Raw genomic sequence first — 25,779 nt, forward strand, 5'->3', positions numbered from 1 at the left:
GTTCCCTTTGAGTAAGTTTGTGGTTGAAGTGCTGAAGATATACTAGATCTTCCTTCATCAGATCACCCCCGAAGCTATAATAAGGATGGGGATTTATGTCTAGGCTGTAAGGAGTCAGGGGCTAGAGCCAAGCTCGAAGTGCTTCTGTAGTATGCACGAACTTTTATGTGAGATGAAGGCTACTGGTAAAGAACAGTACCACAACAACTTCAGTTGCTGTGGATTTATTGCTCGCCCCAATGCAAGCCACCTAGTACCGAAATTTCGGAAAAGATGGCCTAGGTCCTGGATGGGAGAGTGGTTTTATGTTAAAATGATTTAAAGGCAAGAGAAGACATCAAAGAAATCATTCAGCGACCCATATGGTCTCGCTTCGGCCTCCGAAGGCCGAAGGTGGAAATTGATGGCAATGTCGAAGCATGCCAGAGGGATTTCAGCACTGTGTGTGCCTTCATTGGCACAAGGGATTTAATTCAAGAGCATATATCCTTCAGGGTATGGCCACTTGTGGAGAGCTGGGAAATGCCAAAGGAGACCACCGCCGATTCTAGTGAAGGTGGTCTAGTCTGACTGAAGTATACCTTCAAATTTAGGGAGAAGTTTGATGAGCCAAACGATGACTGGCTGAAGTGTATTGAAGCTACCAGTGATGAGCTACTTGGAGCATACTCCAAGGCCAAAGATAATGCTCTGTCCGCAGCCTTTGGAGGTCGGGGCAAGAAAAGATTAAACAGGGTATTTGATGCTATTGGCTTCGTATACCCTGATTACCGCTACCCGCTGCGAGGGCAAGAGAAAAAGGGGAAGATTGTCGCTTCGGTCACCCCAGCTGAGTCGAAGAGCAAAAAGGTGAAGGTTCTGACCCACCGGCCGCGTTATATTGAACCTGCTGTAGTACCTGAACTTGGCGTAGGGTCCTCTTCAGCTGTCGAAGCAAAACAAACTGTTCCAATCATGCAGAGCGCTGAAGAGCCGACTGTAGTGCCAAAGGTTCCTACAGTCGAGCCAACCTTATCTAAAGATGATAAAGCCGAGGAGCCATAGTCAGAAGAAACAATGAAAATGCCAGAAATTCTGAGCCCTTCAACGGAGGCAAAACTGCCGAAGGCACAAAAAGCTTCTGCCGCGACTCCCAAGAGGAGAAGAATGGCCAACGTGCTGGACGCTGTGTTGGAGACTATGAAAGCTTTGAGCCCCGCTCCTTCGAAGAAAATTGCCAAAGCGCAAACTGAAGCCATAACTAGGCAAGCTGAAGTAGAAACTTGGCAAGCCGAAGCCACAACTGGGCAAGCCAAAGCCAAGACTGGGCAGGCCGAAGCCAAGACTGGGCCCTTAATGCCCAGCGAGATGAAGGCTGTCAAGTCTGAAGTCGAAGCTGATCAACAAACTTCAGATACCATTTTGACAGCAGGGCAAGATATGGCAGAAAGGGTAAAATCTCCTGCCTCTGAACCGCTGGTCGAAGCTGCTGATTACATTTATCGACGTGCTTCGGGGAAGAAATTGCCCGAAGATGAAGTCGCGGAAGCAAGGCATTATGCTGAAAAACTGAAATATCCGAAAGGAGCTTTAGTATTTAACGGAAGTAATGAAGATGATTTCCTGTACTGTCTCCTAGACAATAAAGAAATATCCGTTTGCCAGGAGATAGCTAAGAGTATGGGATTCCCAAAGCTGAAAAATGGCCTTTCAATTTTGTCGAAGGATGATCTGGCTGACAGCCTAGCATACAACAGTATAAAGGTATAAAAGTTGACTTTTAAGTTGGAAACCAATGTATTTTATTGTCATACTCAACTCTTTCTTCGATTTTTTATAGGGCTTGATTCTTAGCAATGCCCTGAGGGCACTGAAAAATATTGAAGATGAAGGCTATACAATGGCTCTGAATAACCTTCGTTCAGAGGTGATTGAATTGAGGAACGAAGGTCTGGAAAAAGACAAAATCTTAATTTCCTTGGTAAACAAAGTAAAAGAAGACGAAGCTAATTTTAAAGCTCAGGCCGAAGCTCAGAAAACTGAAATTGAAGACCTTCGGAGACAACTGGCCGAAGCTAAGGAAAAGTGCGCAGTCGCACAAACTAATCAAGAAATCAGCGAATATTGGAAAAATTATCTAGAGAAAATGTTGAAGATCTTCGCACATCCAAGGAAAGGTGCTTTGAGAAATCCTTGGATTGCGTGAAGAGGATAAAAACTAGCTTCTCCAAAGTGGGTGCCTACACTGCTGAAGAAAACTTCATACGAGGAGACCCCGAAGGCGTTGTTGAATGGATAAGTGGAGAAGCCGAAACCTTCGAAGAAATTTTAAGTGATCGCGGGGATGTTTGCGCGTTTTCCGGTGCGCGGGGAATTTCAGCCATCTTGGAGAAGGCTGGATGTGATCACATTAAAGCCATAGCCCAGGCTGAAGCTGCCTTCTCCGTAGATGATACGAAGGATCCTTCAGTCGAGGCAACCTTAATGGGTGGAAAATTTTACAATGATGTCTGGGTGAATGGTGGCCGAGAGATGGCCCGTGAGATTATAAAAAAGGAGTGAAAAAGACACCCACGACGCCAGAGCAGAAGCAAAGCGAGCTGAAGAAGCTGCCGAACGCGATAGGTGTATATGTATTATTTTTTGGTTTTTTAGCTTTGGTACTTGCGTTATGGCTTCGAGCTAATCAATTTTTCCTACTTCAGCTGAACTATCTCCGCCGTCGGAACCATACGATCCCCTAGCTGATCCAAAAATGAAGGAAGCGCTGGACATCATAAACATGGCTGAATCCATTGTCGACGAAGTCGTTAACAAATTACTGAACGAAGTTGCAGAGAAAGTTCTTAAAGAGGAATAGATTGTGTTGTAATAATAGCTGGAATATATGGAACAATTTAAATAAGACTAAGCTCTTATTGTAACAAAAGTATGTGACACTTGATGTATGTAACATTTTGAAATGGTCGATGTATGAGACACCAGAATGGACATTATGCTTCTATTGTAACAAGACTGTAATATTTGATGTGTGTAACTTTGAATTGAATATGTAAATTATTGTAATTCATTTCTTTGCGATGCATGAAACTTACATGCATACCGTTTTTTAGCCTTCGGCGAAAAAACACCTTCCCTTCTTTTCATGCTTCGTAAAGAAAAAGATTCATGCTTCGTAAAAAAAGATATCCATGCTTCACAAACAGAGATCCCTTCTTGTGACAAGGCTGATAAAATTGTATTGCCCGAAGTTTACTTCGTGCCTTAGCACCTTTTCATTTTGATGAAGCATTTGCCGAACATCAGCTCCGTATTCAATTCTCGTGTCATTAATGCAATATGATGTATGATGTGATGTTATGCAAAATGATGTGATGATATGATGCAAAATGATGAGGATGCCGAAGACACACATCCACACGCCCACACTGGAACACACAAGCTTTGCATCCCCTTAGGAACGACTTTTGAGCTTCTTCACCTTCTATTTCGGTGATATAAGTTCTGCATCCCCTTAGGAACGTCTTTTGAACTTCTTCGCCTTCTATTTCGGCGGTATAAGTTCTGCATCCCCTTAGGAACGACTTTTGAACTTCTTTGCCTTATATTTTGGCGGTATTTGGCTCTGCATTTCCTTTGGAACGACTTTTGAGCAGAAAACTTACGCTACGCTCACTTAGGAACGACTTTTTGTAGCTTCGTCAAATTTGGCTCTGCATTCCCTTGGGAACGACTTTTGAGCATGATACTTACGCTGCGCTCCCTTGGGAACGACTTTTGAGCACGAAACTTACGTTGTGCTCCCTTGGGAACGACTTTTGTAGCTTCGTTTATGTTGACTGCATTCCCTTAGGAATGACTTTTGAGCTTCGTAAATCTATGAAGAAGATATATTTCATTCTGATAGAATCAAAATCATTACAAGAAATTAAAACTAAATTTTCTTTGCTTGTTCCTTATAGCCTAGAAGGTAAAAGTATTTCAGAAGCAGGATATCGCTCAATATATGTGTTTTGATTCTGGTATAGTACTATTGACTGTACGAGCTTCGGACTCCTCCATGAAGTCACGTTGTTGTTGGGAATGCTGACGCCCTTCTGGCTGCTGGCTTCGGGAATAGGTAGGCTGCAGTGGTGGTGGTGGTGGAAGCTGAGGCCAAGAAGCTTGTGAATGGCTTGCCGAAGCAACAGAAGCTGCAGGTTGGTTGCCCACATATTCCGGTATGTAAGGAGAGTGACACGAAGCAGTGTGTAAAACCTGCTTCGGCTGATTCTGCCGAGCTTCTGCTTCAACAATCTCCTTTTGCTTCAGAATAGTGATTTGGCACGTTCTTGTAGTGTGGCCCTTGTCCTCACCACAGAATAAGCAATAGATTTTCCTAGGCTGATCCCCATATCTTCCTCCGAAACCCCTGCCGCCTCTGCCCCTTGGAGCTGGTGGCCTGGAGGAGCTTTGCTGCTGTCCCGAAGACTGTGAGGTGTGCTGTGGCCTCTGAAGCTGGCTTCCTTTGTCATCATTCTGACTGGAGCTATGGATTGATCTGACATGCCTAGGGTGGATTCTCCCTCTGAAGCCCCTAGTCATCTCAGAAAATCTGTAAGCTTCCTCCCTTCTTTGTCGGAAGTCATTATTAGCCCGGATGTACTTGTCCATTTTCTGAAGTAACTTCTCCAGGGTCTAGGGGGGTTTCCTGGCGATGTACTAGGCCGTAGGTCATGGCCGAAGACCCTTGATCATGGCCTCAATGACGATTTCATTGGTCACTATGGGCGCTTGTGCTCTCAGTCGCAAGAACCTTCGGACATACGCCTGAAGGTATTCCTCATGGTCTTGTGTGCACTGGAACAAGGCCTGAGCTGTGACTGGCTTCGTTTGAAAACCTTGAAAACTGGTAACCAGCATGTCCTTGAGCTGTTGCCATGACGTGATTGTCCCTGGCCGAAGAGAAGAGTACCATGTCTGGGCCACGTTTTGGACTGCCATGACGAATGACTTCGCCATGACAGCTGTGTTGCCTCCATATGAGGATATTGTTGCCTCATAGCTCATCAAGAATTGCTTTGGGTCCGAGTGCCCATCGTACATGGGTAGCTGAGGTGGCTTGTAGGGTTGTGGCCATGGGATAGCCTGCAATTCTGCCGCTAGGGGAGAAGCATCATCAAAAGTAAAGGTACTATGATTAAAATCATCATACCATTCATCTTTGTTGAATGAGCCCTCTTGATGAAGCTCCCGGTGTTTGGGCCTTTAGTTGTGATAATCTTGAGTAAGATGACACACTTCCTTAGTAGCTTCGTCGATCTTCTTCTGAAGGTCGGCCAACCAAGCCATCTTCTCCTTTTTCCTTTGCACCTGCTGATGAATGATTTCTAGGTCCCTAATCTCCTGGTCCAACTCCTCTTGAAGTGTTGGACTGGTGGCCTTCCTCTTTTGGCTTCTGGTCTCTCGAAGAGAGAGAGTCTTGGTTTGTGTCTAGTGGCTGCAGTGCAGCCCCTGGCGCTGTTATCTTCTTTGGTGGCATGACGAAGGTTGATGCTTTGCCGAAGATTGTGGAAATGGGTTCACCGGAGGTGGGCGCCAATGTTGGGGACTTGTTCTCAAATGCTATAAGTTAAGAACAAGACAACACAAAATGTTAAAGGTTAATATCCTTCGTCCTTCGAAGCATTATTTCCCTTAGGATATAATGATCTTTAAACAAAGGTCATGAAGGACTTACCTTCAGTGCAGTTTATGTTAATGAGAGAAGAAACATATGAAATATAAGAAACAATGTAAATAATCATATGACATTATTAATATATCTTTATTTTATTATTATGGATAAACAGAAACAATATTGAATTACATTTGTACCTTCGGCTTGACAGAAGGCCAAAGTCCAAGCGTGACGCATGAGTGATTACAAGTCAGCGTGAATAGTACGGGGGTACTATTCATCTATTTATAGGCACAGGGCGTAGCCTGTGTAAAATTACATTGATGCCCTTTATGTTTATTATTGACTTAAGGACAATCCAACGAGGACTAGATAGCCTTTTCCCCTTTAAGTCGGTTCCTTTTTCTACCGCTGAGTCGAAGCTCCCCTGCGTGTAGCTTCGGAGCTGCATCAACCTTCATCTCGACCATGTTTTTCATGTTGTGTACAGTTTTATTCTGATTCCGAAGGTTCCTATACATATATTACACTTGGAAAACATTGTTAAATCATGTTTTTGAGGATCTTCTGAAGACGAAGGCCCCCAACAATACTCACCTTATAAAATTTTATCTTACTTTACTTTTGATTAACTTGCTGGTCATATAGTTCTATTCTCACTCTTATGCTTACGATGTCTTTTGGTGATGATCTCCGGGGTGCAGAGGCCTTCTCAGAGCATTATTCTATCACTAAGGGGGACTCTGCCGAGGTAGCCATGCAAGATGCTGCCCGACGTACACTTTTGCAGTTCTGTTCGTTGTTTAGTAGGGTAGCTGACGGCCTCGACCTGAAGTACTACCCGCGCTGTTCGACCGGCAATGCCAGAGGTGTGATTGTCTCACCAGTTGGTGAGAGCAATCCTAGAATGAGCAGCATGATCAACCTGGTCGCCGTGCTCAACACCGAGCTGGATCACGCCCTTGACGAGTTGGGCAAGGCTCGGGCAGAGATTATGGAACTGCGTGTTGAGCGTGCGGCGCGTCGCCATTAAGAGGGTGGTTCCCCCGCTCCTATCGGGATTCAGCACCCTTACCGCTTGCCACCCCATGGTTGTTATGCTTAAGGCACCCCTGACTGTAGGATCCAGATAGATTTGGAGCCATAGATCGACAAAGTCAGAGTCTATAATAATGTTTAAATCAGTGTCAGAGTCTTAGTCAGTCTTAGTCAGTTTTAGTTTGCTTATCATATGTTTTGATGCTTGTCGTGATTAACTCATGATGAAGTTGGATCTTTGTAATGATTGCCACCAAGGTGTGAGCATCCCCTGCAACTTGGTGTAGTTATTAATAAAGTTAGTCATTTAGTTGGGTAACCTTTTATTTCCACTTTCCTCTTTATCTGAGAAGCTGTGTTTGGCTATGTTGAGAGTTAGTGAAGATGCTCATTTGTTTAGTATTATGAAGACTTCTATATATCTTTTCTTATGCTAAAAGTTTACAAAGTCAAATCTTATGTGTGTATGCTTTCTCCATATGTCTGACAATAGGCGCAGAGGTGGAAGGCGTGCTCAGCAGGAGTAGCAGGCACCCCAAGATGAGGCACCTTAACAGCAATTGCCACCACCACCCCCGATAACTATTGAGCAGATGTTTCTAATGCAAACCTAGTCATTCCAAGCGATTGGGCAGACTCTAGCAGCTATGCAACAGGTGTAGCAGCAACAACCCCCACCTCAACCTCAGATGCAAGTGTAGATGCCATGGATACCTAGAGACAAGTGTGCAGAGTTCATGAGGGGTCATCCCCCTGTCTTTGCCCATTCTGCATACCCCATGGACGTCGAAGACTAGCTATGCACAGTGGAGCGGGAGCTGCATACCGCTCAGTGCAACGAACGTGAGAAGGTGTTATATGATCCTCATTTGCTAAGGGGAGCAGCACAGTCCTGGAGGGAGTCCTACCTCACTACCCATGCAGACCCTGAAGCCATCACTTGGGAGGAGTTTAGAAACAACTTTCGTCAGTACCATGTACCTGAAGGATTGATGATCGTGAGGAAGGAGGTATTTCTGGCATTGAAGCAAGGTCCTCTGTCTGTCAGTGAGTATAGGGACAAGTTTTTGCAGTTATCTCGTTATGCACCTAAGGATGTCAATACTGATGCCAAGAGGCAGTACCGTTCCCTGAGAGGTTTGGTTGACCCCCTTCACTACCAGCTGATGAACCATACTTTGCCTACCTTCCAGCATCTGATCGATAGAGCCATAATGACCGAGAGGAACCGCCAGGAGATGGAAGACATGAAACGCAAGATTGATGGATCTCAGGCTGGCAGCAGCAGCCATCCCCGTTTCTCAGGCAACCCACCCCAGCAGTTCAAGCAGAGTCACCCTCAAGGACACCAGCATCAACACCAGCGCTAGCACTAGCAGCAGTACCAGAGGCAGTTCCCTCAGCAGCAGCAGTAGTACCGCTAGAACAACCAGGCACCTCGCCTTCCTGCCCCTGCAACCAATCAGGGCAGCCAAGCAGCTCCAGCGCAAGGAGGAGGCCGCGGATGTTTCCATTGTGGGGAACAAGGTCACTAGATGAATCATTGCCCAAAGAAAGCAGCTCAGCAGCAGTCAGCTCTTAATACCCCTACAAGACAGAATGCACCCCAGTAAGGAGCCAACAACCGTGGGCAGCCTCGTGCCCAGCACGAAAAGGTGAACCACCTGGAGGCCAACACAGTTCAGGAGACCCCAGGAGTGGCACTAGGTATGTTCTCAGTTAGATCTCATTCTGCAAACGTGTTATTTGATACTGGAGCAAGACATTCTTTTGTGATTGCATCATGGGTAGAAACACACAACATACCAGTAGCACCCATGTATCCACCTATGAGGGTTAGTTCAATTGGTGGGGGAACCCAAACAGATAGATTTTTCCCCAGTGCAAGAGTTCAAATAAGAGGGATAGAATTCCCCGTTGATCTGATAGTAATGGGTACCCAGGATGTAACCATAGATGTAATCCTAAGATGAAATGGCTAACCAAATATCAATCAAGCCTTAGCTGTGATGAGAGGACTATGAGATTAGTGTCCTTGTCAGGAGAAGAAGTGTTAGTGGAGTTGATCTTGTTTAGACCAAAGAAAGGAAGTTGTCACCAGATCACTACCCATATTGAGGAAGTCAACCCACCGAAAGCCATCAAAGTAGTATCAGACTTTCCGGATGTGTTTCCCGAGGATTTACCAGACATGCCACCTGAAATAAAAGTTCAATTTGCTATAAAGCTTATCCCTGGCACCACCCCTATTTCTAAGAGAGCTTATAGAGTGTCCAGACCAGAATTGGTGGAACTCAAGAAGTAGATAGACGAGTTATTGGAGAAGGGTTACATCAGACCCAGCACCTCGCCTTGGGCCTCCCCGGTGTTGTTTGTGGAGAAGAAAGATGGTACGAAGAGGATGTGCAAAGATTATCGAGTTCTGAATGAAGTCACTATCAAGAACAAGTACCCTCTACCCAGAATTGAAGATCTATTCGATCAGCTGAGAGGAGCCAGTGTGTTCTCGAAGATAGACCTGAGGTCAGGTTACCATCAGCTCAGGATCCGACCTTCGGATATACCAAAGACCGCATTTGTCACTAAGTATGGACTTCATGAGTTCATCGTCATGTCATTCGGTTTGATGAATGCGCCCGCTTTCTTCATGTACTTGATGAATAGTGTGTTCATGGACTACCTCAACAAGTTCATAGTAGTGTTCATTCATGATATTCTCATATATTCCTAGAATGAGCAAGAGCATGAAGAGCATTTGAGGAAAGTATAGCAAAGGCTACGAGATTGTCAGTTGTATGCCAAGCTTAATAAGTGTGAGTTCTGGATCAGCGAAGTCCTATTCTTGGGTCATATCATAAACCGAGATGGATTAGCCATGGATCCGAAGAATGTAGCAGCTATTCTGGACTAGAAAGCACCAAAAGATGTCTGGGGAATCAAGAGTTTCATTGGAATGGCTGGATACTATCAGCGTTTCATTGAAGGTTTCTCCAAGATTGCGAGGCCAATGACAGCCTTGCTGGCAAAGAAATTCGAATTCAAGTGGACCCTAGAGTGCCAAGAGTCCTTTGAAACATTAAAGAAGAAATTGACTACAACACCGGTATTGATTCTGCCAGATGTTCACAAGTTGTTCTTAGTGTATTTTGATGCTTCGTACACAGGTATAGGATGTGTGTTAATGCAAAAGGGGAGAGTAGTGGCGCACTCATCCCGACAGTTGAAGATTCATGAAAAGAATTACCCCACTCACGATCTAGAGTTAGCAGCAGTGGTTCATGCACTGAACACCTGGAGGCACTACTTATATGGGCAGAAGTGTGATGTTTATACAGACCACAAGAGTCTCAAGTATATCTTCACCCAGTCAGAGTTAAATATGAGGCAGCGAAAATGGCTGGAGTTGATCAAAGACTATGAGCTGGAGATACATTATCATCTAGGCAAAGCTAATGTAGTTGCAGATGCTTTGAGCACAAAAAGCCAAGTCAACATGATGGCCGCTCATCTGATGCCATATGAGCTAGCAAAAGAATTCGACAGACCGAGTCTCGGATTTCTGAACAACACTCAATGAGTGACAGTTGAGCTAGAACCCACTCTAGAACAATATATCAAGAAGGGCCAGAAAGATGATGAGAAGGTCAATGAAATTTGATATCTGATCTTAGATGGGAAAGGCAAGGATTTCCGGGAAGACTCGGAAGGCGTGGTATGGTTTAAGGATAGGTTGTGCCTTCCTGACATCAAATCAATTCAGGAACTAATTCTCAAGGATGCTCATGAGACAATTTATTCCATACACCCTGGCAGCGAGAAGATGTACCAAGACCTGAAGAAAAGATTCTGGTGGTACGGAATGAAAAGGAAGTGATAGTTGTCAGAGAATCAAGGCAGAGCATCAGAGGCTCGCAGGTTTGTTGCAGCCATTGCAGATTCCTCAGTGGAAATGGGATAAGATTGGGATGGATTTTATAGTCGTCTTGCCTCACACTCATGCCAGTTATGACTCCATCTGGGTAGTAGTGGACCATTTAACAAAGGCGGCTCATTTCATACCAGTCAAGACAACCTATAATAGTGCAGTGTTGGCAGAATTATATATGTCTCGGATTGTATGCTTGCATGGCGTCCCAAAGAAGATAGTGTCTGATCGGGGAACCCAATTCACTTCTCACTTTTGGCAGCAGTTGCATGAAGCTTTGGGTACGCACTTGAAGTTTAGTTCAGCTTATCACCCGCAAACAGTTGGTCAAACTGAGAGAACCAACCAGATCCTAGAAGACATGTTGTAACACTCCAGGTTCCACAAACAACCCGGTATGCTACTGTACTACACTTCCAACGTCCATACATAAAATTTCGGCAGCATCCCCTTTGCAAGATTGCATAAAAGAGGGAGCAACAGAGTACAAACATATATTATGACTAAAACATACTAAGTATTATTACTCGGCTAGCAAGGAAAGGTAAACATACGACCTGAACTGAATTAACCAGTGCGCACGACCATATAAAAAAAAATAAACAAACTTCCTTTGACAATAGGTTTCTAATTAAATCATGGCTGCGCCTGGGCAGCGTTATTGTGAGAGTGAAAGTGGACGTGCTGCTACTCCCCTCATTCCCAACATATATCAAGTACCTGCATTGAGTAATGCAAGAGTGAGATGACACATCTCAGCAAGTAAAATAATATCAAACAGTTTAACCACATAAGAACATTGTTTTACCACCACTTAATTCCACAACCTTCTTATTACGAAGGTGCAGCACGTATACAACGTACAACGCACCTAGTTACCACACCTCGCAGGTAGATACCACAATAGTAACATAGTAATGTCACACTTCATATATTCCTCATGAGTGCAAATGTCTGCAAATGCAAGGATGACTTCTGCCTTCATACCTCTAAGGATATGAAGCCGCATCGTACCCCTTCTCGGGCAACGTACGATGCTAAAAATGTATCGGTACGGTCGGACCATAAGATCACGACATAACTTCAAAATGCAAGATGGAGGATGCGATGTGCATGTCATGCCTACAACACTTCATATAACATGATTCAAAAAGACACTTCCACTTCATCCAGATGGGAATCAACCACATATATCATTACCAAATTATGATCATCCACAATATTAGAAAAATTGAGAATTAATACTTCCAAACAAATAAACTTCATCATAGAATTCAATGATTAACATAATTAAAACTTATGCATACTCAATGACAGGGAATAGGATGCAAACCAAACGGTAGCAACCACCACTGTATTTACTTGCCTTTACCGAAGTTCGGGCAAAATCCCTAAGAACAATCCGGAAGTCCACCACCTGTTTTTGACACCCAACTTAGTGCACCAAATTCACATAAAAAAACTCAAAGACAACACCGCACCTACGCGCAATCTCAAACCCCGCCGCGGTAACAATTCTCCCCTCACTAACCAAACTGCAGCGGCGCTGCTTAACAATTCCATAACTTAAAAATTAGGACAGCAGTGATGATAAACAAAAACTTCAGAGACAACTACATAAATTTCCCCACAAGTTTTGTATACAACTCCTGATTGAATTCTAACATCTACTTACCTCTAAACGGTCCACAAAATAAACCCTGCAATCTGTTTTTTTCTGATTTGGGCAGCGACATACGCGGATTCAAACGGCGATAACTTTTAAAATATAATTCCGATTTGAGCGCATAAGTACTTGTTGGAAAGATAAGAAAAAGCCCTACATGATTCTCATACTAATTAACACTAATTACTTCCGAAAAATCCCCAGAAACTGCTAACACTGCTGCTGTTCATCACTCTGAAAAAATCTGTTTTCTGGACAGCCACATACCCGGATTCAAACGATGATAACTTTTAATTTATAACTCCAAATTGAGCGCATAAATACTCGTTGGAAAGATAAAACAAAGTTCTACAAGATTCTCATACTGATCAACACTAATTGCTCCCGAAAAATCCCCAGAAACTGCTAACACTGCTGCTGTTCATCACTCTGAAAAATCTGTTTTCTGGACAGCCACATACCCGGATTCAAACGATGATAACTTTTAATTTATAACTCTAAATTGAGCGCATAAATACTCGTTGGAAAGATAAAACAAAGTTCTACAAGATCCCCAAATTTAGCCCCATTAAATCTTCACGAAAAAAACTAAAAACTGCTGGAACTACCGCTGTTCATCCACCACGCAAAATTCTGGACAGCCCCCCTCTATCCAATCGCAAACGCAACATCTAATCAATTGAATCGCAGCGCAAATGAACAAGGAATGAACACAAAAGAAAAACCACCTTGGGTTCTCCCCTTTTCCTTCCTCCCTTCATCCCTCCACCAAAACGATTGGAGATTCGCACCAAGAGACGATGATTCGAGCGGCACGGAGTAGCACCTAGGGAGGAGGGGATTGGGGGGGGGGCGGCTAGGGTTTTGGTGGCTGCAACAATGGAGAGAGGAGGAGGTGGGCAGGGGGGGGCGGCCAAGGGGAAAGGAGGAGTGGGGGGGCGGCTGCACATGGGGGGGGTAGTTAGGAGGGTGGCGGCTAGGGTTTGGGAGGGTTAATGGGCCGAAACACCAATTGCGGCCCAACTATCCCACGCGACAGCTCCCGACCGCAAGGCAAACGCCAAACCAAATAAATTCTACTGCCCTAGTTGCGAATGTTTTCCACAAAATCCCAAATCCCCAAAACAACAACCGGATGAGGAAAAAAAACAAAAAGAACAACCCCCAACTTCTCTTCTTTGCAAACCGGGTATCACACTCTACCCCTCTTAAAAAGAATTCGACCTCGAATTCTGACGCTTCTATCGGAACAACAAAAGAAAGGTTAATGAATCAACAAAACTCTCACATAAAGAAAAGTTCGAGTACTTCTGCCGCATCAGCTCCTCAAGCTCCTAGGATTCTAAGATACGCAGCAGACGACACTCTAGAGTCTGCTCTTGCTACACAAGAATCGGCTCTAGCTCGATTTGATGGTCTGGATTCCGCAAATACTTCCTCAACAAAAAGACATGGAATACTTGGTGTACTCTTGAAAGGGAATTAGGCTTACACCTAGTTCCTAAATAATTTTGGTGGTTGAATTGCCCAACACAAATATTGGACTGACTAGTTTGCTCTAGTGTATAAGTTATACAGGTGCAAAAGGTTCACATCTAGCCAATAAAAAGACCAAGTGTTGGATTCAATAAAGGAGCAAAGGGGCAACCGAGGGCACCCCTGGTCTGGCGCACCGGACTGTCCGGTGTGCCACCGGACAGTAAACAGTACCTGTCCGGTGCACTAGGGGACTCAGACTCCAACTCTTCACTCTCGGGAATTCTCGGAAGCCGGCGCGCTATAATTCACCGGACTGTCCGGTGTGCACCGGACATGTCCGGTGCTCCAAGGCAGCTCGGCCTCCTGAACTCGCCAGCCTCGGGTTCGCGCGGCAGCCGCTCCGCTAAAATTCACCGGACTGTCCGGTGTGCACCGGACTGTCCGGTGTGACAGCGGAGCAACGGCTCTCTGCGGCGCCAACGGCTCTCTGCGCAGCATTAAATGCGCGCGCAGCGCGCGCAGACGTCAGGGCTGCCCATACCGGTGCACCGGACATCAAACAGTGCATGTCCGGTGTGCACCGGACACCCAGGCGGGCCCACAAGTCAGAAGCTCCAACGGCTAGAATCCAACGGCAGTGATGACGTGGCAGGGGCACCGGACTGTCCGGTGTGCACCGGACTGTCCGGTGCGCCATCGAGCAGACGCCTCCAGCCAACGGTCAAGTTTGGTGGTTGGGGCTATAAATACCCCAACCACCCCACATTCATTGCCATCCAAGTTTTCTACTTCTCAACCACTTACAAGAGCTAGGCATTCAATTCTAGACACATTCAAAGAGATCAAATCCTCTCCAATTCCTCACAAAGCCCTAGTGACTAAAGAGAGTGATTTGCCGTGTTCTTTTGAGCTCTTGCGCTTGGATCGCATTCTTTCTTTCTCTTGTGCTCTTGTGATCAACACTCAATTGTAACCAAGGCAAGAGGCACCGATTGTGTGGTGGCCCTTGCGGGGAAGTTTTGTTCCCGGTTGATTGAGAAGAAAGGAAAGCTCACTCGGTCGGAGGGACCGTTTGAGAGAGGGAAGGGTTGAAAGAGACTCGGCCTTTGTGGCCTCCTCAACGGGGAGTAGGTTTGCAAGAACCGAACCTCGGTAAAACAAATCCGCGTGTCACTCTCCTTATTTGCTTGCGATTTGTTTTGCGCTCTCTCTTGTGGACTCATTTATTATTGCTAACGCTAACCCCGGCTTGTAGTTGTGTTTATATTTGTAAATTTCAGTTTCGCCCTATTCACCCCCCCCTCTAGGCGACTATCAATTGGTATCAGAGCCCGGTGCTTCATTAGAGCCTAACCGCTCGAAGTGATGTCGGGAGATCACGCCAAGAAGGAGATGGAGACCGGCGAAAAGCCCACTACAAGCTACGGGAGCACTTCATCGGAAGAGTCCCGCACCAAAAGGAGGGAGAAGAAGAAGAGCTCCTCCAACAAAGGGAAGGAGAAGAAATCTTCTTCTCACCACAAAGAGAAGAAGGAAAAATCTTCTTCCCACAAGCCGCATCGGAAAGGCGACAAGCACAAGAGGATGAGGAAGGTGGTCTACTACGAGACCGACACTTCATCAACATCGACCTCCGACTCCGATGCGCCCTCCGTCACTTCTAAGCGCCAAGAGCGCAAGAAGTACAGTAAGATCCCCCTTCGCTACCCTCGCATTTCCAAACATACACCTTTACTTTCCGTCCCATTAGGCAAACCACCAACTTTTGATGGTGAAGATTACGCTAGGTGGAGCGATTTAATGCAATTTCATCTAATCTCGCTCCACAAAGGTATATGGGATGTTGTTGAGTTTGGTGTACAGGTACCATCAATAGGGGATGAGAATTATGATGAGGATGAGGTAGCCCAAATCGAGCACTTCAACTCTCAAGCCGCAACCATACTCCTTGCCTCTCTAAGCAAGGAAGAATACAACAAAGTGCAAGGGTTGAAAAATGCAAAGGAGATTTGGGATGTACTCAAAACCGCGCACGAGGGAGATGAGCTCACCAAGATCACCAAGCGGGAAACGATCGAGGGGGAGCTCGGTCGGTTCCGGCTTCACAAAGGGGAGGAGCCACAACATATGTACAACCGGCTCAAGACTTTGGTGAACCAAGTGCGCAACCTCGGGAGCAAGAAGTGGGATGACCACGAAGTGGTAAATGTTATTTTAAGATCTCTCATTTTTCTTAATCCCACTCAAGTTCAATTGATTCGTGGTAATCCTAGATATACTAAAATGACCCCCGAGGAAGTTATCGGGCATTTTGTAAGTTTTGAGTGCATGATAGAAGGCTCGAGGAAAATCAACGAGCTTGGCGACCCATCCGAAGCCCAACCCGTTGCATTCAAGGCAACGGAGGAGAAGAAGGAGGAGTCTACACCAAGTAGACAACCAATAGACGCCTCCAAGCTCGACAATGAGGAAATGGCGCTCGTCATCAAGAGCTTCCGCCAAATCCTCAAGCAAAGGAGGGGGAAGGACTACAAGTCCCGCTCCAAGAAGGTTTGCTACAAGTGTGGTAAGCCCGGTCATTTTATTGCTAAATGTCCTATATCTAGTGACAGTGACCGAGGCGACGACAAGAAGGGAAGAAGAAAGGAGAAGAAAAGGTATTACAAGAAGAAGGGCGGCGATGCCCATGTTTGTCGGGAATGGGATTCCGACGAAAGCTCAAGCGACTCCTCCGACGATGAGGACGCCGCCAACATCGCCGTCACCAAGGGACTCCTCTTCCCCAACGTCGGCCACAAGTGCCTCATGGCAAAGGACGGCAAAAAGAAGAAGGTTAAATCCAACTCCTCCACTAAATATGAATCCTCTAGTGATGACAATGCTAGTGATGAGGAAGATAATTTGCGTTCCCTTTTTGCCAACCTTAACATAGCTCAAAAAGAAAAATTAAATGAATTGGTTAGTGCTATTCATGAAAAGGATGACCTTTTGGATTCCCAAGAGGATTATCTAATTAAAGAAAACAAGAAGCATGTTAAGGTTAAAAAGGCTTATGCTCTAGAAGTAGAAAAATGTGAAAAATTATCTAGTGAGCTAAGCACTTGCCGTGAAATAATCGACAACCTTAGGAATGAAAATGCTATTTTAAATGCTAAGGTTGACTCTCATGTTTGTGATGTTTCAATTTCCACTCCTAGAGATAATAATGATGATTTGCTTGCTAGGATTGAAGAATTGAACATTTCTCTTGCTAGCCTTAGAGTAGAAAATGAAAAGTTGATTACTAAGGCTAAAGAACTAGATGTTTGCAATGTTACAATTTCTGACCTTAGAACTAAAAATGATATGCTGCATGCTAAGGTTGTAGAATTAGAATCTTGCAAACCCTCTACATCTATTGTTGAGCATGTATCTATTTGTACTAGATGTAGAAATGTTGATATTGATGCTATTCATGATCACATGATTTTAATTAAGCAACAAAATGATCATATAGCCAAACTAGATGCTAAAATTGCCGAGCACAACTTAGAAAATGAGAAATTTAAATTTGCTCGTAGCATGCTTTATAATGGGAGACGCCCTGGCATCAAGGATGGCATTGGCTTCCAAAGGAGAGACAATGTCAAACTTAATGCCCCTCCTAAGAACTTGTCTAACTTTGTTAAGGGCAAAGCTCCCATGCCTCAGGATAACGAGGGTTACATTTTATACCCTGTCGGCTATCCTGAGAGCAAAATTAGGAAGATTCATTCTAGGAAATCTCACTCTGGCCCTAATCATGCTTATATGTATAAGGGTGAGACATCTAGCTCTAGGCAACCAACCCTTGCTAAGTTGCCTAAGAAGAAAATTCCTAATGCATCAAATGATCATGCCATTTCATTTAAAACTTTTGATGCATCTTATGTGCTTACTAGCAAATCCGGCAAGGTAGTTGCCAAATTTGTTGGGGGCAAACACAAGGGTTCCAAAACTTGTGTTTGGGTACCCAAGGTTCTTGTATCTAATGCCAAAGGACCCAAAACAGTTTGGGTACCTAAAGTCAAGAACTAAATTTGTTTTGAAGGTTTATGCATCCGGGGGCTCAAGTTGGATACTCGACAGCGGGTGCACAAACCACATGACCGGGGAGAAAAGGATGTTCTCCTCATATGAGAAAAACCAGGATCCCCAACGAGCTATCACATTCGGGGATGGAAATCAAGGTTTGGTCAAAGGTTTGGGTAAAATTGCTATATCTCCTGACCATTCTATTTCCAATGTTTTTCTTGTAGATTCATTAGATTACAATTTGCTTTCCGTATCCCAATTATGTCAAATGGGCTACAACTGTCTTTTTACTGATACTGGTGTTACAGTCTTTAGAAGAAGTGATGATTCAGTAGCATTTAAGGGTGTGTTAGAGGGTCAGCTATACTTAGTAGATTTTGAAAGAGCTGAACTCGACACATGCTTAATTGCCAAAACTAACTTGGGTTGGCTCTGGCACCGTCGACTAGCCCATGTTGGAATGAAGAATCTTCACAAACTACTAAAGGGAGAACACATTTTGGGACTAACCGATGTTCATTTTGAGAAAGACAGGATTTGTAGCGCTTGCCAAGCTGGAAAGCAAGTTGGTATCCATCATCCACACAAAAATGTCATGACTACCGACAGGCCGCTGGAGCTACTACACATGGACTTATTCGGCCCCATCGCTTACATAAGCATCGGCGGTAGTAAGTATTGCCTTGTAATTGTGGATGATTATTCTCGCTTCACTTGGGTATTCTTTTTACAGGAAAAATCTCAAACCCAAGAGACCTTAAAGGGATTCTTGAGACGAGCTCAAAATGAGTTCGGCTTAAGGATCAAGAAAATAAGAAGCGACAATGGGACGGAGTTCAAGAACTCTCAAATTGAAAGCTTCCTTGAGGAGGAGGGCATCAAGCATGAGTTCTCTTCTCCCTACACGCCACAACAAAACGGTGTAGTAGAGAGGAAGAATCGAACTCTATTGGACATGGCAAGAACCATGCTTGATGAGTACAAGACACCGGACCGGTTTTGGGCCGAAGCGGTCAACACCGCCTGCTACGCCATCAACCGGTTATATCTTCACCGAATCCTCAAGAAGACATCATATGAACTCCTAATCGGTAAAAAGCCCAACATTTCATATTTTAGAGTTTTTGGTAGCAAATGCTTCATTCTTATTAAAAGAGGTAGAAAATCTAAATTTGCTCCTAAAACTGTAGAAGGCTTTTTACTTGGTTATGACTCAAACACAAGGGCATATAGGGTCTTTAACAAGTCCACTGGACTAGTTGAAGTCTCATGTGACGTTGTGTTTGATGAAACTAACGGCTCTCAAGTAGAGCAAGTTGATCTTGATGAGATAGGTGAAGAACAGGCTCCATGCATCGCGCTAAGGAACATGTCCATCGGGGATGTGTGTCCTAAGGAATCCGAGGAGCCTCCAAGTACACAAGATCAACCATCCTCCTCCATGCAAGCATCTCCACCAACTCAAAATGAGGATGAGGCTCAAAATGATGAAGAGCAAAATCAAGAAGACGGGCCACCTCAAGATGATAGCAATGATCAAGGGGGAGATACAAATGATCAAGAAAAGGAGGATGAGGAAGAACCAAGACCGCCACACCCAAGAGTCCACCAAGCAATCCAACGAGATCACCCCGTCGACACCATCCTTGGCGATATTCATAAGGGGGTAACCACTCGATCTCGGGTTGCTCATTTTTGTGAACATTACTCTTTTGTTTCCTCTATTGAGCCACACAGGGTAGAGGAAGCTCTCCAAGATTCGGATTGGGTGGTGGCGATGCAAGAGGAGCTCAACAATTTCACGAGGAATGAGGTCTGGCATTTAGTTCCACGTCCTAACCAAAATGTTGTAGGAACCAAATGGGTCTTCCGCAACAAGCAAGATGAGCATGGTGTGGTGACAAGGAACAAAGCTCGACTCGTGGCCAAAGGGTATTCACAAGTCGAAGGTTTGGATTTTGGTGAAACCTATGCACCCGTAGCTAGGCTTGAGTCAATTCGTATATTATTGGCCTATGCTACTTACCATGGCTTTAAGCTCTATCAAATGGACGTGAAAAGTGCCTTCCTCAATGGACCTATCAAGGAAGAGGTCTATGTTGAGCAACCTCCCGGCTTTGAAGACAGTGAGTATCCTAATCATGTCTATAGGCTCTCTAAGGCGCTTTATGGGCTCAAGCAAGCCCCAAGAGCATGGTATGAATGCCTTAGAGATTTCCTTATTGCTAATGGCTTCAAAGTCGGCAAGGCCGATCCTACACTCTTTACTAAAACTCTTGAAAATGACTTGTTTGTATGCCAAATTTATGTTGATGATATTATATTTGGGTCTACTAACGAGTCTACATGTGAAGAGTTTAGTAGGATCATGACACAGAAATTCGAGATGTCGATGATGGGGGAGTTGAAGTATTTTCTAGGATTCCAAGTCAAGCAACTCCAAGAGGGCACCTTCATTAGCCAAACGAAGTACACTCAAGACATTCTTGCTAAGTTTGGGATGAAGGATGCCAAACCCATCAAGACACCCATGGGAACTAATGGGCATCTCGACCTCGACACGGGAGGTAAGTCCGTGGATCAAAAGGTATACCGGTCGATGATTGGATCATTGCTTTATTTATGTGCATCCCGACCGGACATTATGCTTTCCGTGTGCATGTGTGCAAGATTCCAATCCGACCCTAAGGAATCCCACCTTACGGCCGTAAAACGAATCTTGAGATATTTGGCTTATACTCCTAAGTTTGGGCTTTGGTACCCTCGGGGATCTACATTTGATTTGATTGGTTATTCGGATGCCGATTGGGCAGGGTGTAAAATCAATAGGAAGAGCACATCGGGGACTTGCCAGTTCTTGGGAAGATCCTTGGTGTCATGGGCTTCAAAGAAGCAAAATTCGGTTGCTCTTTCCACCGCCGAAGCCGAGTACATTGCCGCAGGTCATTGTTGCGCGCAATTGCTTTGGATGAGGCAAACCCTGCGGGACTACGGTTACAAATTAACCAAAGTCCCTTTGCTATGTGATAATGAGAGTGCAATCAAAATGGCCGACAATCCCGTCGAGCATAGCCGCACTAAGCACATAGCCATTCGGTATCATTTTCTTAGGGATCACCAACAAAAGGGGGATATCAAGATTTCTTACATTAACACTAAAGATCAATTAGCCGATATCTTTACCAAGCCACTTGATGAACAATCTTTTACCAGACTTAGGCATGAGCTCAATATTCTTGATTCTAGAAATTTCTTTTGCTAGCTTGCACACATAGCTCATTAGAATACCTTTGATCATATCTCTTTTATATGCTATGACTAATGTGTTTTCAAGTCTATTTCAAACCAAGTCATAGGTATATTGAAAGGGAATTGGAGTCTTCGGCGAAGAAAAAGGCTTCCACTCCGTAACTCATACTTCGCCATCACTCCGAGCAACTCTCTCTTCTTTGGGGAGAAATGAGCATCAAAGAAAAGAACTTCATCCCTGGGGAAGAGAGTAAAAGCTCAAAAGCTTCGCTTTTTGGTATAATCTTAACTCATTTATTTTATGACCAAAGGGGAAGATAGCACTTAAAGGGCTCTAATGATTCCGTTTTTGGCGATTCATGCCAAAAAAGGGGGAGAAAATGAGCCCAAAGCAAAAGGACCGCACCACCACCAATTTCAAAAACTTAGTGTTTTCAAAGAAGTATTTATCAATTGGTATCCTATTGTGTTCAAAAGGGGGAGAAAGTAGTATTTCAAAAATGGTATATCAAAACCCTCTTGAACACTAAGAGGTGGATCTCTTTTAGGGGGAGTTTTGTTTAGTCAAAGGAAAAGCATTTGAAATAGGGGGAGACAATTTCAAATCTTGAAAATGCTTTGCAAACTCTTATTCATGTACCTTTGACTATTTGCAAAAGATCTTTGAAATGGATTTACAAAAAGAATTTGCAAAAACAAAACATGTGGTGCAAACGTGGTCCAAAATGTTATATAAGAAAGAAACATTCCTTGCATATCTTGTAAATAGTTATATTGGCTCAACTCCAAGTAACCTTTGCACTTACATTATGTAAACTAGTTCAATTATGCACTTCTATATTTGCTTTGGTTTGTGTTGGCATCAATCACCAAAAAGGGGGAGATTGAAAGGGAATTAGGCTTACACCTAGTTCCTAAATAATTTTGGTGGTTGAATTGCCCAACACAAATATTGGACTGACTAGTTTGCTCTAGTGTATAAGTTATACAGGTGCAAAAGGTTCACATCTAGCCAATAAAAAGACCAAGTGTTGGATTCAATAAAGGAGCAAAGGGGCAACCGAGGGCACCCCTGGTCTGGCGCACCGGACTGTCCGGTGTGCCACCGGACAGTAAACAGTACCTGTCCGGTGCACTAGGGGACTCAGACTCCAACTCTTCACTCTCGGGAATTCTCGGAAGCCGGCGCGCTATAATTCACCGGACTGTCCGGTGTGCACCGGACATGTCCGGTGCTCCAAGGCAGCTCGGCCTCCTGAACTCGCCAGCCTCGGGTTCGCGCGGCAGCCGCTCCGCTAAAATTCACCGGACTGTCCGGTGTGCACCGGACTGTCCGGTGTGACAGCGGAGCAACGGCTCTCTGCGGCGCCAACGGCTCTCTGCGCAGCATTAAATGCGCGCGCAGCGCGCGCAGACGTCAGGGCTGCCCATACCGGTGCACCGGACATCAAACAGTGCATGTCCGGTGTGCACCGGACACCCAGGCGGGCCCACAAGTCAGAAGCTCCAACGGCTAGAATCCAACGGCAGTGATGACGTGGCAGGGGCACCGGACTGTCCGGTGTGCACCGGACTGTCCGGTGCGCCATCGAGCAGACGCCTCCAGCCAACGGTCAAGTTTGGTGGTTGGGGCTATAAATACCCCAACCACCCCACATTCATTGCCATCCAAGTTTTCTACTTCTCAACCACTTACAAGAGCTAGGCATTCAATTCTAGACACATTCAAAGAGATCAAATCCTCTCCAATTCCTCACAAAGCCCTAGTGACTAAAGAGAGTGATTTGCCGTGTTCTTTTGAGCTCTTGCGCTTGGATCGCATTCTTTCTTTCTCTTGTGCTCTTGTGATCAACACTCAATTGTAACCAAGGCAAGAGGCACCGATTGTGTGGTGGCCCTTGCGGGGAAGTTTTGTTCCCGGTTGATTGAGAAGAAAGGAAAGCTCACTCGGTCGGAGGGACCGTTTGAGAGAGGGAAGGGTTGAAAGAGACTCGGCCTTTGTGGCCTCCTCAACGGGGAGTAGGTTTGCAAGAACCGAACCTCGGTAAAACAAATCCGCGTGTCACTCTCCTTATTTGCTTGCGATTTGTTTTGCGCTCTCTCTTGTGGACTCATTTATTATTGCTAACGCTAACCCCGGCTTGTAGTTGTGTTTATATTTGTAAATTTCAGTTTCGCCCTATTCACCCCCCCTCTAGGCGACTATCAACTCTGATCACAGATTCCGACAATTACATGTGCTAAGCCCAGCTGCCAACTCGGCCAAGATAGCAGACAGTCCTATATACCTCGGACCAAGCTTTCCTGACACCAAATCAATCATTGACATATGCAAGTACTTCAAGGAATGTATATATGAATGCAAGGCATAAAATGTTTCTATAGGCTAAACCAAACTTAGCCACACAAGAGCAACTTCAAGAGAGCAACCTAAGGCTTGCATATTTCTAGATAGCAGCACAACGGTTAATTGTTTTGCTCCTAACTCACAAAAAATATGCATCGAAAATTAGTAAACTAGGACTTTATGGAAAACTTTTAAAGTCCACTATACCCTTGGTATTATCATCACAACAAGATTTGACACTTAGGAAGGTCAAACAGTGCTAAACGTAAATTCTGTCCAGACTTGGACATAATTCAACTACTCAATTCAAAAATCCATAATTGGAGTCTCAATCATCCAATTCAGGTGCTCCCAGACTTTTTAGAAAGCTAGTAGAATTGTCTATAATTCATTTATAAACATATCAAGTTAATTCAATGCATATTAAGGTCAAAAGACAGGAGAAAGGCTCTGCTGTCCAAATTTGGACATATTCAGAGATCACACTTAAAACAGCTGTAACTTAACTTATAGATCTCCAAAAAAATTAATCCAAAACTTGTTGTAACGATTAAGAAAAGCACTACAACTTATTTATAATTTATAATAAGTTATTCAAAGTTTAAATTGGGCAACAAGGTCAGCTTCGAAATCTGTATAGAATCTGCACAAATTTCAAGACTGGACTTGAGAAAATCATAACTCCCAAACTACTAGACCTATGGTCATGAAATTTTTACACAAGTAAGATAAATAAGTTGGCTACAACTTTTATATATAACATCTCTACAGAAAAGATGGTTTACTTCACTGAACTAGCTGCATAACTAAAACTGGTCATGCAGTCCCAATAGCAAGCAATAGATTTTATCAGGTTCATTACTCTTCTAAGATTAAGTGTTCATTGAAAGACTAATAACTTTAGGTTCTTCATTACGAGACACCTAGAACAAATATAAGTATAGAAGCAATATGATAACTTTTTAAATCATTTAAGCCTAATCTCACATCATGCAAACAAGAATCAATTTAAGCATGTTATGTCTGCCCACATATTCATCCAAGCACATTCTATACATGATATCATAACTCCCCGCAGCTAACAAATTTTTGCAAATATAAACTCACTGAAAAGATTATAACATTCCCTAAAACTTTTATTATAATGAGTGTCTCGGAATTGGTTTCCAAACCGATAAAACAATGCAACTCTTTTGTTTCAAAACTGATAAGATTGAAACAATGGACAACTAAAATTCAAAAAAAACCTATAACTCCTGCTATACTCAACTTAAACTACAACGAACACGCGTTGGAAAAGTTTTGAAAATTGTCCACGACTTTTGCAATAAAGTTTCACCCAAATTTATCCTTATAGCCCACAACTCTGCCTGACCTACAGCTAAACTCAGCCTGAGATACTGCACATTAGAGATTCGACTTATATCCGGGCAACCACCTCTCCAAATCTATTTAACAGATAGTTACAAGTAAATACCCATTAAAAAGGTACTGAAAATACCTACAAGTTTTGCTTAAAGAGAATTCGCAAATTTGTGCTCTGCAACTATCAAAACGCGGTCGATTTATTGGTGATTATAACGACGCCTAAAGTTTAGACACAACAGTGCAACAACTTCAGAGCAACCTAACTCCAATTATACACAATGAGAGTTAGAAACCCATACTCTTTGAAAAGATCATGAAATTACTAAAACTTTCATAATCCACAAAGACCAAATTATACCGTCTTCAATGCCTAATCTTCCGTACAAAATTAAAGACTCACTCTGCTAGAGACACCAACAAAGATGTTTTAAGAAACCCATATCTCTCAAATGTTTAGACCAAACATGGTGATTAAGCATCCTATGGAAAGATGCAGAAACATACTACAAAACATTCTAGATAAGTGAAGCCTGATTCAGCCTCCAACTAATTTAAAATGCCTCCCAAAACCAGACAACACATTATCAACAATAAAAAAACAATATAAAATGAAACCCAAGTCATTGGCAGGTGCCATCAACACTAGGATTTTCCACTACCAAACTGGGATGCAACTACACAAAGTCTTTAAATAACAATCTACCAAATAGGTTAGAACACTAAGCACAACAATCAATGAATTCAACAACTTCGTTTGTTGATGCCACTAAGGTCAAACATCCAAGTACCGACAATGTATGAAACACCTGACATACCCGTCTCCAGCTCTATAAAACATGGTTGTTATTACACTAGAATCCAACTACTAGAAATCTCCAAAACTATTCTGTTGACGTGAAGCAAATGGTGCTCCTGTCATATAACATCTTTTCCCCCTCTCAAAAGAGATAAAATTTGCAATACTCATAAAGCAATGGAGGGATAACAACAAGAAAAAAACTAATGTACTTCTTGAC

General features: G+C 43.9%; 1 long non-coding RNA gene across 1 annotated transcript; it reads right to left on the reverse strand.

Annotated features, from left to right (window-relative positions):
• Positions 1–10,980: 10,980 nt before the first annotated feature.
• Positions 10,981–13,288, reverse strand: LOC118477028 (uncharacterized). Its single transcript, XR_004857973.1, has 2 exons — positions 12,996–13,288; positions 10,981–12,018 (listed from the first exon to the last, which is right to left on the reverse strand). It is a non-coding gene; the product is annotated as an uncharacterized lncRNA (long non-coding RNA).
• Positions 13,289–25,779: the final 12,491 nt, after the last annotated feature.

The sequence above is a fragment of the Zea mays genome, chromosome 4 (assembly GCF_902167145.1).
Source record: "Zea mays cultivar B73 chromosome 4, Zm-B73-REFERENCE-NAM-5.0, whole genome shotgun sequence".
Classification (NCBI taxonomy): Eukaryota; Viridiplantae; Streptophyta; class Magnoliopsida; order Poales; family Poaceae; genus Zea; species Zea mays.